Below are 14,966 nucleotides of genomic sequence, written 5' to 3' on the forward strand. Positions count from 1 at the left end.
AAAACAAGATCTGCAAAAGCGAAAGCAGCAAAAGGCCAGCTTGTGCAAACAACTTTTACTTCCCAGTCACGTAGATCATCAGTTCCTGCTGTACTGAAGGGAACTGAACTTCCAACAGTAGCTGAATTGAAGGGAACTGAACCTTCAATAACAGCTGAACTAAAGGAAGCTGAACAACCAGCAATAGAGGATATGGCTGCAGGTGGATCTGATGTACTTCTGAAGGAAATGCTACAACAATTTGCAATTTTAAATAAGAAGGTTGATGACCAAACAGCAAAAATTGATTTAGCCACATCCTCCATTACAAAGCTATCTGAACAAGTGGCACAGCACTCACAAGCAATTGGGAATTTAAAAGACGCTACTTCTGAGAATCGGAAATTGGCCGAAGCTGCAAACGAAAAAGCTGATCAAGCAATTCAAAAAGTGGATGAATTGAAAGGAGAGGTAAGGCCACTACATAAGCACATCAGTGACCAGCAGGCCTACCTATCTATGGTGGAACTGAGAAACCGGGAAAATAATTTAAGATTACGCTCTATCCCAGAGCTTGAAAAGGAAGATTTGACTGGTTTCTTGACAGCAGAATTTTCTAAATTCTGGGGAATAAAGGAGGACGAAGACTTCAAAATAACAACGGCATTTAGATTGGGAAGTGTCACCAGGAAGGACAGACCAAGAGACTGCTTGATTATCTTAAGGACCAAACAGGAGAGAGACAAAATACTTGACCTTCACTTTAATAAATCACTTGAGATCCAGGATAGAAGAGCAGAGATCTATAAGGATATACCAAAACAATTACTGGATCTCAGGGCCATCTATACTGACCTAGCAAGACTTTTGAGGGGCAACGGAATACCCTATAGGTGGGAGTTCCCACAAGGCCTATCTTTTAAATACAAAGGAAAGAAGGTTAGAATCAAGACAAAAGAGGACAACCAGAAGTTCCTGCACGATCACGGAGAGGATCTTCAGAAGGGAATAGCAGTTCCTTGGCCTCCTCCACAGCCTGGATTGGAACCAATACCATCTCCCTCGGACCCGGATAAAAAGGAGGACACCCCATAGAGAGCAACAACAGATTGATACAGGATGTCTCTGCAGCTGTACAGTTGGAATATTAACGGCGCAAATTCCCCGGAAAAACGAAAAAGGATTTTTCATATTTTGAAAAAGGAAAATTTGGATGTAATTTGCTTGCAAGAAACGCACGTGACTAGGCTCCACAGGAAAGTATTAATTAACAAAAGACTAGGCCAAGAATTTGTTTCCTCAGACAAAGTAAAAAAGAGAGGCCTGGTGATCTACGTAAAGGAGAACCTAGCACCGAAATTTTTGTTCAAAGATGAGCAAGGGAGAATCTTGGCAATTGAAATACAATCCCAAGGAGAAAAAGTTTTGATATTAGGAATTTATGCACCAAATGAGGGGAAAGCAGAATTTTATAAGAAGCTGCACGAGACATTACTGGACTATCTGGACTATTCGAACATCATTATGATGGGAGATATGAATGGGGTAGTCTCCACTTTGATGGATAAGTCACAGAGCCAAAATTTAACTAAGGATGGCAGACTACCGAAAACCTTTTTTGAACTGACAGACAATATGGATTTGATCGACATTTGGCGGACAAGGAATCCCCTAGGTAGAGAGGGAACTTTCTTTTCTGAGGCCCACTTGTCATGGACGAGAATCGACCAAATCTGGACAACTAGAGGGCTGGCACCGAAGACTATAAGAGTGGAAATCTGCCCAAAGACTTGCTCCGACCATAACGCCCTGAAAATGGAATTGAGACTTACTCCAGCCGGATCCTTCAGATGGAAAATGAATGACACCCTCTTTAGAGATCAAGAGTTTGTAAAGAAGGCCCAAAAAACATTAAGGGACTATTTTGAAATCAACTTGAACACTTCAGTGGAAAAAAGAACAGTCTGGGACGCTAGCAAAGCTGTAATGAGGGGGCTTCTGATACAACAAAACACAATTAAGAAAAAACTCTGGAATGGGAAAAAGGATAAAATATTAGAGAAGATAAGAGATGGAGAGAAAAGATTGAGATCTAAACCAAAATCCAAAGAGATCTTGCGAGAAATCAAATTCTATCAGGCACAATATTTGAAATTGATAAACCAAGAAGTGGAATGGAAAATTAAACAAATGAGACAAAGATCCTTTGAGTCAGCAAACAAATGTGGAAAACTGCTGGCATGGCAGTTGAAAAAAAGACAGAAACTTAATTACGTTACCAATCTAGAGGTGGAAGGGAAAAATATCCAGAAACCAGGTGAAATTAGAAAGTGCTTCCAGAAATACTTCAAAAAGTTGTATACACAAGGGCCTGAGGAAGTGTCTGAGATGGAACGATTTTTGAAACTCAATGGTCTACCAGAACTATCCCAGGAGAAGAGATCAATCTTGAACTGTAAAATAACACAACAGGAAATTGAGGGTGCCATTCAGAATATGCAGTTGGGCAAATCTCCAGGCCCAGATGGGCTCACCTCCAAGTATTACAAGATATTAAAAGACTACTTGACTCTTCCATTAATGGAGGTTTGCAATCAGATTATGGGGGGAGGAAGGGCACCGGAAACGTGGAAAGAAGCTTTCATCACATTGATACCCAAAGTGGAAACTGAAAAGAATCAACTTAGAAACTACCGTCCCATCTCACTCCTAAATGTGGATTACAAAATATTTGCAGACATTTTGGCAAGTAGATTGAAAAAGGTTTTAAATGAAGTGATTCATAAGGACCAAGCAGGCTTTCTTCCTGGTAGGCATTTGTCTGACAATACTAGGAACATTATTGATATCCTGGAACTTTTACAAACAAATATTAACACTAAAGCAGTGTTAATTTTTATTGATGCTGAGAAGGCCTTTGATAATATTTCTTGGAAATTTATGAAGAAGAACTTGGAAGGGATGGGAGTGGGACGGGGGTTTGAAAATGGCTTAGAAGCAATTTATTCAGAACAAAAAGCTAAGTTGATAGTGAACAACGTGGTGACAGAGGAGTTCCATATTGAAAAAGGAACACGCCAGGGGTGCCCCCTATCCCCATTATTATTTATATCAGTCCTGGAGGTTTTGCTGAACATGATTAGGAGGGACCGGCAAATACAGGGGATTACGGTCGGAGTGAAACAATACAAATTGAAAGCATTTGCAGATGACTTAGTAATAACATTACAGGAGCCAGAATTTAGTACAAAAAGAGTTCTGGAATTGATACAAGAATTTGGTCGGGTGGCAGGATTTAAGTTGAACAAACAGAAAACTAAAGTTTTGGGGAAAAACTTGACGCCTTTAGAAATAGAGGGGTTTCAGAAGGAAACAGAGTTAACTGTGGTCAAGAAAGTGAAATACCTGGGGGTAAACTTGACGCCTAAAAACTTGAACTTGTTTAAGGACAATTATGAGAAATGCTGGTCAGAGGTTAAAAAGGATTTGGAAATTTGGTCGAGACTGAAGCTTTCCTTGCTGGGCCGAATTGCTGCTGTCAAGATGAATGTTCTGCCAAAAATGTTGTTTTTATTTCAAACCTTGCAGATTGTGGACAGAGTGGAATGTTTTGGAAAGTGGCAGAGGGATATATCAAAGTTTGTCTGGCAGGGCAAAAAGCCCCGAATTAAGTTTAAAATACTAACTGATGCAAAAGAAAGAGGGGGGTTTGCCCTGCCGGACTTAAGGTTATATTATGAGGCAGCAGCCCTCTGCTGGTTGAAAGATTGGATTTTATTAGAGAATACAGATGTCCTAGATCTGGAAGGCTTTAACAATTCGTTAGGATGGCATGCGTATTTGTGGTACGGCAAGGCAAAAACACATGGAATGTTCAAAAACCATATTGTCAGGAAAGTAATCTTTATGGTCTGGATGAAATATAAAGACTTATTGGAAAGTAAGACTCTGAGGTGGTTATCACCAGTGGAGGCCAAGGCGCGGAAAAAACCCAATATGGAGGTCGGCTGGCCGAAATATTGGGAACTAATAGAAAAAATTGATGACAATTGGAGGTTGCGGAGCTTTGAAAATTTAAAAGATAAGGTGCAAGATTGGTTTCATTATGCCCAAATTAACGAGGTTGTTAAGTTAGATAAAAAAACAGGATTCCAGGTGGAAAAATCGAAACTTGAGACAGAGCTGTTAGAATCAAAGACCAAGGTATTATCGAGAATGTATAACTTGCTGCTTAAATGGAACACACAGGATGAGACAGTTAAATCAGCTATGATAAAGTGGGCTCAAGACATTGGTTATAATATCATGTTTGAAGACTGGGAAAGGTTATGGACCACCGGTATGAAATTTACGGCATGTAATGCCTTGAAAGAAAACATCATGAAAATGATATACAGGTGGTACATGACCCCAGTTAAACTTGCTAAGATATACCATTTGTCTGATAACAAGTGTTGGAAGTGTAAGGAAGCTGAAGGAACATTCTTCCACCTTTGGTGGACCTGCCCAAGAGTGAAGGCCTTCTGGGAAATGATCTATAACGAGTTAAAAAAGGTGTTTAAGTACACCTTCTCTAAAAAACCGGAGGCCTTCCTCTTGGGTATTGTGGGCCAAGGGGTGTTAAAGAAGGATAGAACGTTTTTTATGTATGCCACCACGGCAGCAAGAATTCTGATCGCCAAACATTGGAAGACTCAAGATTTGCCCACACTGGAAGAGTGGCAAACGCAACTGATTGACTATATGGAGTTGGCCGAAATGACTGCCAGAATCCGAGACCTGGGAGAAGAAGCAATGGAGGAGGACTGGAAAAAATTTAAGAATTATCTGCAAAAATTTTATAAGCTATATGAACTATAAAATGACACATAATTTGAAATGCTAGCCCCAGCAATGAGTGTGTAACATTTATGAAATTGGATAACATTATTGAAAGAACCCAAGTTTAAATGTTAAAAATGATAATATGTTCTGTTTTTAGAGTAAACGAGCAATAAGGGATTTAAACTTAAACTGCAATTGAAAGTACAAAAGAAACATATGAAACAAGGTTATAATTTGCTGATAAATTTATTGTTAAGAATGCATTGTGCGGGAGATGTGGGGAAGTTCGATAGAAAGTTGAAATAAGTTGTTGAAGGGTTATGAATTTTTTATTTTCTTTTTGTCTATTGCTTGTTTTTTCTTTGCTTCTTTTTTTCTTCTTTTTTCTGTATACGTCTGAAAAAACATAATAAAAATTATTAAAAAAAAAAAAAAGAAGAGAAGACTCCCTGGAAAAGACCCTAATGGCACAAGGAGAAGGGGACAACAGAGGATGAGATGCTTGGACAGTGTTCTCGAAGCTACCAGCATGAGTTTGACCAAACTGCGGGAGGCAGTGGAAGACAGGAGTGCCTGGCGTGCTCTGGTCCATGGGGTCACGAAGCGTCGGACACGACTAAACGACTAAACAACAACAACATAAGAGAACAAGGGAGGTGCTCAAAGGTGAGTTCCGGCACCTCTTTTTCTAGAAAAATAGCACTATTAATCCCCTTTATTGGGACACGAGATTTCTGTTGATGCAGCCTAGAATAGCATTAGCTGTTTTTGCTGTGGCATTAAAGCACTCTATTCTTTGAAGTGGTGCAGATCAGATACAGGTTGCCCATGGGGGTGTGAACAGACTACAATTCATTTCAGGAAGGCGGTTGTGTGAACTCTCCTTTCTCTCTCTCCAGCCCTCCTGGCTTGGCTCCCACTTCCCGCCCCGCCAGCACAAGCCATCAAACCCTATAACATTATCTTTCCAACATCTGCTGTAAAAGATTAATAAATCAAAGCTGGAGACAGTTGACAACTTGGAGATTGCAACTCACCCCCCTCCCAGCCCCAGTCTTTTTATTCCTCCTCCCGGTCCCACCTTGTCCCCGGTGCAGAGATGCAAGCTGGCATTTCTCTCCACCCCCACCCCCACCCCAGTTCTCCTCCTCCATCAAGACCCCCTCCCCAGTGCCCCTCCTGCCCCATGCCCCCCTTGCTAATTAAGAGATTGCAACTTTTAAATGATTAAAAAGTCAGAGCTAATTCGGGGTTTGCGTGCTCATCACTTATTCAGGGGAACGAGCCGGCGTGCGCAGACGGAGCCTGCGCCTGAGATAAATTAATTTACTCCAATTAGCAGAGACTGTCAAGCTGCATCATTGTCTCCCTGGCAAACCTGCTTCACACAATCCGGAAAAAAGGAAAAAGAAAAAGGGAGGAATCTGGCAGGCTCAGGGAAGTGCTGGACTAGGACCCAGGCGACCAGTGTTCGAATTCTCACTCAGCCATAAAGCTCACTGCCTCTTGGCCTAAGCTACCTTAAAGGTAAAGGGACCCCTGACCACTAGGTCCAGTTGTGACCGACTCTGGGGTTGCGGTGCTTATCTCACTTTACTAGCCGAGGGAGCCGGCATACAGTTTCCGGGTCATGTGGCCAGCAGGACTAAGCCGCTTCTGGCGAACCAGAGCAGCACACGGAAATGCCATTTACCTTCTCACCAGAGTGGTACTTATTTATCTACTTGCACTTTGATGTGCTTTCGAACTGCTAGGTTGGCAGGAGCAGGGACTGAGCAACAAGAGCTCACCCCGTCGCGGGGATTCAAACCGCCGACCTTCTGATCGGCAAGCCATAGGCTCTGTGGTTTAACCCACAGCGCCACCCGCATCCCTTGCAGGGTATTAAATGATGAGGGAGAGACTCGTTGTACATCACCTCTAGCTGCTTGGAGGAGAAAGTGGGATATAAATGAAAGAAAGAAATTAACAAATGAATGGATGTAGTCTTGAGGAGAAACCTGGGATGGCACAGGACAGCTTTCTCCAGTCTGGTGCCCCCTAGACATTTTGGACTAAATCACCCATCAGAATGAGTTGCAGACCAAAACAACTGGGGTCACCAAGAGAAAGGAAGATTGAGAAGTTATATATGATAGGGACTTGTAAAAGGGTAAAATGGTATTAGGAAATAAATTGGAATGAATTAGAAAAAAAAACCCAAACACTGGGATATTTGTGGGGCATAGGAATTTGTTCATTTCCCCCCCCCAAAAAAAATATAGTCCTGCCCATCACAAGGTGTGTGGGACAGTGGACCGGCCCCCTGCTGAAAAAGTTTGCTGACCCCTGGACTAGACCTTTACGATAGGAAATAACCAGTAAAAAATGTTTCACAGTTATTATCATTCAGCCTGTTGCACTTTGTGTATTTTGACAACTGTATTTGCGTAGCTATGTATTGAACTTGTTTGGAGATATATGTTGGTGCTGTTTTGAGATGCTTCACTTTGCACAGCTGCTCCCGGTATCATTGACAGATCTCCTTCCTCCAACAACTATATGTTGCCCATAATTACCTAAGAACATCCGAAGAGCTCGCTGGATCAGGCCAGTGGAACATTCAGTCCAGCATCCTGTTCTCACAGGCGCCAACCAGATGTTTGTGGGAAGTCTGCAAGCTGGACATGAGCACCCCCACACTCTGCCCTCTTGCAATCCCCAGGAACGGATAGTCAAATGAATATTGTCTGCAATGCGCAAGTCGCTATTTTATTTTGTTGCATAGTAGCAAAATATATTTTCATGCACACTCAAGTCTCCGTGCACTGAGAGGTTTGGGGGTGGGGTTTCCAGGGCAGACCCTGGATTGGCTTCTGTGGAATGACCCTGGGGGATCTTGTGTCAGATGGTTAGGAACATAGGAAGCTGTCCATACAGCTCAATACTGCTTACACTGGCTGGCAGCGACTTTCCAGGATTTCAGCCGGGGTTCTCTCTCAACCTTACCTGGAAATGGCCGGGATTGAACCTAGGAACTTTTTGCTTGCAAAGCAGACGATAAAAATAATAATTTTATTATTTATACCCCATAACCGTCTGTCTGGGTCGCCCCGGCCACTCTGGGAAGCTTCCAACACATATAAAAACATAATAAAGCATCAAACATTAAAAACCTCCTGGTGTTCTACCACTGAGCTTACTGCTTATTTGCATGCACACACACACATATATAGGCTGTGCACCAGGTGGAGGTTTGCAGCATTGACAGAAATCGCTCCCCCATCAGATTTCTAGGGGTACCTGCAATGACATTCCACCCTCTTTCACAAAGTAAGGCACATGCCCTACTTTTTCTGGTTGCTATAATTTTATTTGCCTGCCAGCTCTTTCCACTATTTTCTTCATGTACAATACTAATAAGTGCCAGAAAAATAAGAGCAAAAGCATCGCCTATCTTTCCTGATTATTTTAAATCAAGTTATTTGCACACAAAATTATGCTGGCAAAATGGCTTAGCTTGTTGGTATATATTTCTCCTCTTCACTTTCAAATAAGACAAGGTTGCCAACTGAAAGAGAGTTTGAGAGGGTCCAGTTTTTACCATTTACTTCAACAATGACCAACCTGAGAAGATAACGCGCTTGAACATCTCACTCACCATGTCACTATTTCAACTGAGCATTTGAAAAGAGGCAGTAACCACTCTGGGAATCTGGTAAAAAATCAAGTGATGTTGTTGCCATGGCAAGGTCTTTGCCTGAGTTTACATTATGGAAGGGGATACTTAACAGACTTGGCCAGGGCTGTTTGCTTAACAAAAAGAAAGTGGTTTGACTGTTTTAGACCCCAGTTTCACAATGATAAAACCACAAGGTTGGGAGGGATCCCTAGAGTACATCCAGTCCAACCCCACAATAATATACACAAAGATGTTGTTGCCAAGTGCTGCTCCAGGGGTAGCAATTTTTTAATTGCACAGGACTGTTACTGGGTTTTTACTGCATGCTGTCCCAAAACAGACATGGCGGCATGTGTTCACGTTAAGGACAGAGGTTTACCTAGGGGTAGGAGAAACCAGACCCCACCGGGGAGGGTGCAGAAAATCACCCATCAGGCTATTGATTGGATGACAATATGTGTGTGATGCACTGCTGATGTCACAGCAAAATCAAACATGGGAGAAACTCTGCATCCTTCTCACACTGCCGCACAAAGGTGTGCGATTTCTTTCCGCCCTTCTTTCTCACTTTGCCCTCATTCCTGCTTTGAGTACTTGCTTCGAGTAAACTGTAGTAATTTCTAATGCAGGTACTGCAGTAAAGTGGGTTTTTTCTGGGGTGGGCTCCTTGCCACGGGCGCAAGGGACCCTAGGTACACCTCTGGTTAAAGGTAAAGGGACCCCGAGGGTTAAGTCCAGTAGCGGTGAACTCTACTTTACTGGAGGATTTTGAGCAGAGGTTAGATGGCCATCAGCCATGTATGAGATTCCTGCATTGCAGGGGGTTGGACTAAATGACCCTCAGGGTCCCTTCCAACTCCTCAGTTCTATGATTTCATATCTCCAGCTGTTTTGTTCCCATGGCAAGGTACTGCCCAGGTTTGCATTGCAAAAGGGAAACCTAACAGGTTTGTCCAGGGCTACCTATCTATCTACCTATCTACCTATCATCTATCTATCTATCTATCTATCTATCTATCTATCTATCTATCATCTATCATCTATCATCTATCTATCATCTATCTATCTATCATCTATCTATCATCTATCTATCATCTATCATCTATCTATCTACTATCTATCATCTATCTATTATCTATCTGCCTATCTGCCTATCTATCATCTATCTAATCTATCCATCATCTATCTATCATCTGTCTATCTATCTATCTATCTATCTATCTATCTATCTATCTATCTATCTATCATCTATCTACCTATCATCTATCTATCTTAACCACCCTATACCTGGAGGTCTCAGGGTGGTTCACAGAATATTGCAATCCAAATGGAACAGCCCTTCTGTTCTGTAGACCCCAATCTTGCTTTTATAGAATCACAGGGCTGGGAGGGGCACCCCAGAGCACATCCAGACCAACCCCAATTCCACAACTGTGTGACGAGGTGAGAGAGAGCTGGCTCCTGAAACCACCTCCACCTGCTCTGAAAACACCACACCTGCCTTCCCGGGGAACCTGATCCAAGCCCTCGCCTTCCACATCTCTCCTTTGTTCAAATCTATTTTTGTTGCTATGTCAAGCCCAGCTGCCCAGAGCTCTCCCCCAGGTGTTCAGAGAAGTCGAGAAGGCACCGTTTTGCATAATCAGGGGGCGAGGGGGATGCAACAGCCAACATTTCCCACATGTAACCTAAGCCAGGTTTTTCCCGCCCCCCTCTGTTTGCGGAGAGGCATCAGAGGCCAAAATCTGGCTTTTTCCTTCTGTTTTTGTTTTTCCCAGCCAAGACAGCACACCTGCTTCCCGCTGCCAGGAATCCCCCCTCAGGGAGCTGTGAGCCAGCCAAGGCTTTCGACAACCTGCTCAGCCCAAAGACTGCGCCACTGGGTGCATGGGGCTGGCATGTGGCATGCTATGCGCTCCCCTTTCTGCTGCTGCGATTCAATGCCCCCCACATATGAATATTCTTCTCTCCACTGGCAGGGCTCCAGCCACCCCTCTCTCCCCCTTTCCCTTTCCTGCTGGTGGAATGTGCTCGCGAGGGGCTCCCCAGTGGACAGTTAGCCCTCCCATTCCGAAAGAACCTTCCAGCTGGCCGATTGCTTGTGCCTGCACGTCCCTGACCCTGGGGTGCCTTCGCGCAATGCTTCTAATTAGTCATTTCACGCCACACATGCTCCTGGTCCTGGGAACGCGAAAGCAGCAGGCGGCGGGCCTCTCCTTCTTCGTGCACAGCTCTCGTTCCCAAATATCAGGAAGCTGGTGCAAATCCAGCTGCCAGCCCACGCCAGCCAGCCAGGCAAATAAGATTTCCAAGGGGGTTTGCTTGCTTCTTTTTAATAATAATAATAATAATAAATTTTATTTATACCCCACCCTCCCCAGCCAAGGCTGGGCTCAGGGCGGCTAACAAGCAATAATAAAAACAAGTTGAATGCATACAACTTAAAAACAAGATTAAAATACACCACTGAAACATTGAAACATCACAGGAGGAGAAAGGAAAAAAGAAAGGGGGAATCAAATTGACTCCAAGCCAAAGGCCAGGTGGAAAGAAATCAGATCCTGCAGGGCCCTGATCTCATGAGAAAGAGCATTCCACCAGGCTGGGGCCAGTGTTGAAAAGGCCCTGGCCCTAGTAGAGGCTATTCTGACTTTCTTAGGGCCCGGGACCTCTAGGGTGTTGCTATTTATGGACCTTAAGGTCCTCCATGGGGCAGACCGGGAGAGGCAGTCCCGTAGGTACGAGGGTCCAAGGCCTTAAGCTTTTGACTTGTCAACAGGACAGGGCAGAGTCATAGGAGGAAAGGCTGGTGTGGTGGAACCTGCAGAATATGCTTTCCTGGACAGCCTACATGCAAAGAGATGCTATACCAGCTGCACTGGCTCCCGGTGGAGTACAGGATCAGGTTTAAGGTGCTGGTTTTGACCTTTAAATCCCTATACGGCCTAGGACCCTCATACCTACGGGACCGCCTCTCCTGGTATGTCCTATGGAGGACCTTACGGTCTTCAAACAAAAACATCTTGGAGGTCCCGGGCCACAGGGAGGTTAGACTGGCCTCAACCAGAGCCAGGGCTTTTTCGGCTGTGGCCCCAATCTGGTGGAACGCTCTGTCCCAAGAAACCAGGGCCCTGCGGGACTTGACATCTTTCCGCAGGGCCTGCAAGACAGAGCTGTTCCACCAGGCCTTTGGCCATGGCACAGTCTGACCCTCCTCCTTTGGTAATCCTCACAGAACTCTAGCCCAACGGTTACCATTAATTTGATTCTGAATTGATTTTAGAATGAATTGATTTTAGAATGTTGTGTTAATTTTATTGTTGTTAGCCACTCTGAGCCCGGCTTCGGCTGGGGAGGGCGGGATATAAATAAAATTTTATTTTATTATTATTATTTGTGAACAGTAAAAGGAAGCGAGAGGATATTGTTAAGGACAGGGGTCGGCAAACGAAGGCCCATGGGCCAAATCAGGCCCAATGGCCTTCAGGATCCAGCCAGTGGACTGTCCGTGGATTGGTGTAAGGATTCATTTCCCTCCCCCTCCCTCACACACACCGCAGTGGCGCCTCCTCCCTCCTCCCTCCTGGCTTCTCCCTGCCCTGCCTAGAGGAGGAAGGGGGCTGGGCTGAGCCGGATGAGCGCCATTTTAAGCAGCCCCTCTCCGGAGCCAGCCCTTTCATGCCGCTCATCTTCCCTCTGGCCGCCCTGGTGCTCCAGTGGTCCAGAGAGCGGAGCGGACAACCTCGCTCTGCCTACTCACAAGTAGCAGTGGTGGCAGCGGCGGCAGCGGCGGTGGTGGCAGTCCCTAGAAGGCAAGTCCAGCGGCTGGGGCTGGAGCTGGGGGTTGGGGAGGAGGACTACCTGCCCCCCTCACCTCTTTTTCCAGTTCCCCCGCCCCCAGTGCTGCTTCTCCGGCCCGCCACAAGGTCTGAGGGACAGTGGACCAGCCTGCGGCTAAAAAGATTTGCCGACCCCCTGGTTCAGGAGATAAGAAGAGCCAGCCAAATCAGGCCCATGAACCATCTAGTCCAGACTTATCTTCTCACAGTAGACAACCAGACCCTTGTGGGAAACCCACGAGCAGGATTCGAACACAAGAGCATCTCTCCTGTGGTTTCCAACAACGGGTATTCAGTAGCATTGCTGCCTGTGGGTGCAGAGCAGAGCCATTGTGGCTAGTAGCCATCAAGAGCCCTCTCGAGAGCCAATGTGGTGTAGTGGTTAAGAGCGGTGGACTCATAATCTGGGGAACCGGGTTCGCGTCTCCGCTCCTCCACATGCAGCTGCTGGGTGACCTTGGGCTAGTCACACTTCTCTGAAGTCCCTCAGCCCCACTCACCTCACAGAGTGTTTGTTGTGGGGGAGGAAGGGAAAGGAGATGGTTAGCCGCTTTGAGACTCCTTAAGGGGAGTGAAAGGCAGGATATCAAATCCAAACTCTTTGTCTTCTTCTCTCCTCCATGAATTTGTCTAACCATCTTTTAAAGTCATCTAGAGGGGGAAAGGTTAAAAAAAGGTAAAGGACCCTGGATGGTTAAGTCCAGTGAAAGGTGACCATGGGGTGTGGCACTCATCTCGCTTTCAGGCTTTGTCCAAAGACAGCTTTCCAGGTCATGTGACCAGCATGGCTAAACCGCTTCTGGTGCAATGGGACACCGTGATGAGAGCCAGAGCGCATGGAAATGCCGTTTACCTTCCCGCTGGAGCGGTACCTATTTATCTACTTCCACTGGTATGCTTTTGAACTGCTAGGTTGGCAGGAGCAGGGACAGAGCAACAGGAGCTCACCCCGTCACGGGGATTCGAACCGCCAACTTTCTGATTGGCAAGCCCGAAAGGCTCAGTGGTTTAGACCACAGCGCCACCTAGAACTTATGGGCAGCCAATAAAACTGAAAGTTGGAAGATTCAAGACAGATAAACGATGCAGCGTTTAGTTAAATTATGGAGGCAGTAATGGCCACCAACCCAGAAGACTTTAAAAGAAGATTGGGCAAATGCATGGAGGAAGAGAAAGAGCTATCAATGGCTATCAGTCAGGACGGCTTGGCTCTGCCTCTGACTGTGGCAGCAGCACTTCTGAATACCCTTTGCTGTGGAGGCCACAGGAGGGGAGAGATGCTCTCATGATCGAATTCTGCTCACAGGATTCCCACAGATATCTGAGAAGAGGGCACTGGACTAGATGGGCACCAGTGCCATTATTATCAGAGAACAAGGGAGGCCTTCATGGTGAGGTCCATCACCTCTTTTTCTAGAAAAATGCCCCTGGTTAGAACATTAGAGGAGCCTGGTGGATGAGGCCAGTGGCCCACCTGGACCAGTGGCTAGATCTCCCAGTGGCCAGCCACATGCCTGTAGCAGTGAAAAATAGACAGTCACGGAACCAAGAAATTACACAAAACAAAAGAATTACTGTGAAAATCCCTGAAACAAGAAGTAATCGACTTGTAAAACTTGTCATGGAGGTTTTGATACCTTCTTTGTAAACTCAAGGAAGCGTTTCAGCCCTGCTCTTGAGTTTGTTTGATCTCACTTTAAATCATTTAAAGTTTATAATTTCTTTATTTCCTTCTGAGGAAACTTATTCGTTCAGTGAAATGGGTTTTGTAGCTGGCATCTCGTTAAGTCTTTAATTCTAGGTTAACTTTTCCTTAATTTTTTTGATTTTTGTTATTTAATTCAATTCTATAGTCGATTACTTCTCGTTTCAGGGATTTTCACGGTAATTCTTTTGTTTTGCGTACATGCCTGTAGTAAGCAGGATTCGAACACAAGATCGCTCTCTCTTCTCTAGCAAATGGTTTTCAGAAGCTCTGCTGCCTTTGACACTCACAAAGAGTGTTGCATGTGCATGTGTGCGTGTTGCCCAGGCTCTCCCCACAGTGCGCGGCCCCACAACTTCCTTTTCAAACCCCGCGCAGGTCCATGCACAATCTTTCGCTCTAATACTTTTGCTGTGGCTCCTCGCCTCCTCTGCCCCAGCCCTTTGCCAAATGTTCCATGGCTTGTTTTCTTGTTCCCCGATCCTCCTTGGGGAGGCTTAAATTGGTCACCTGGGAGTTCAGCACGGCCTCCCCAGGGACATCCCTCCTGCCATTTCTGAAGTCATCCAAAACACCACTGGAGTCTGGAGGGTCCCAATTAGAAAGCGGTAACCGGATCAGACACAGAGTCTGGCAGGGGACACATTAGCCGGCTGCGTACCTCCTCCTCCTCCTCCTCCTCTTCTGCCAAACTCTTGTTGATGTGTCTTCCATCGCCTGCCTTGTCCCAGGGGGAGCCTACTTAGCTCAGCTCTGCAAAGTGGCTCCATCCTGCCCCCTGGAAGCCACTCTGCCAAATAGCACCCACAGAAAGCACCTTGCTTGACTCCTGGGCCAGAAGGAGAAACACAACGGGCTTATCCACATTAATATCTCACCCACTTTTTTCCAGGCACAGAAGACACCTTAAAGCTCAGTGTCGGAACGTTGGTTTAATCCCATTTATTCATTTTGCCCT

This window comes from Podarcis melisellensis (genome assembly GCF_964234715.1).
Source record: "Podarcis melisellensis genome assembly, chromosome: 9".
Taxonomy (NCBI): domain Eukaryota; kingdom Metazoa; phylum Chordata; class Lepidosauria; order Squamata; family Lacertidae; genus Podarcis; species Podarcis melisellensis.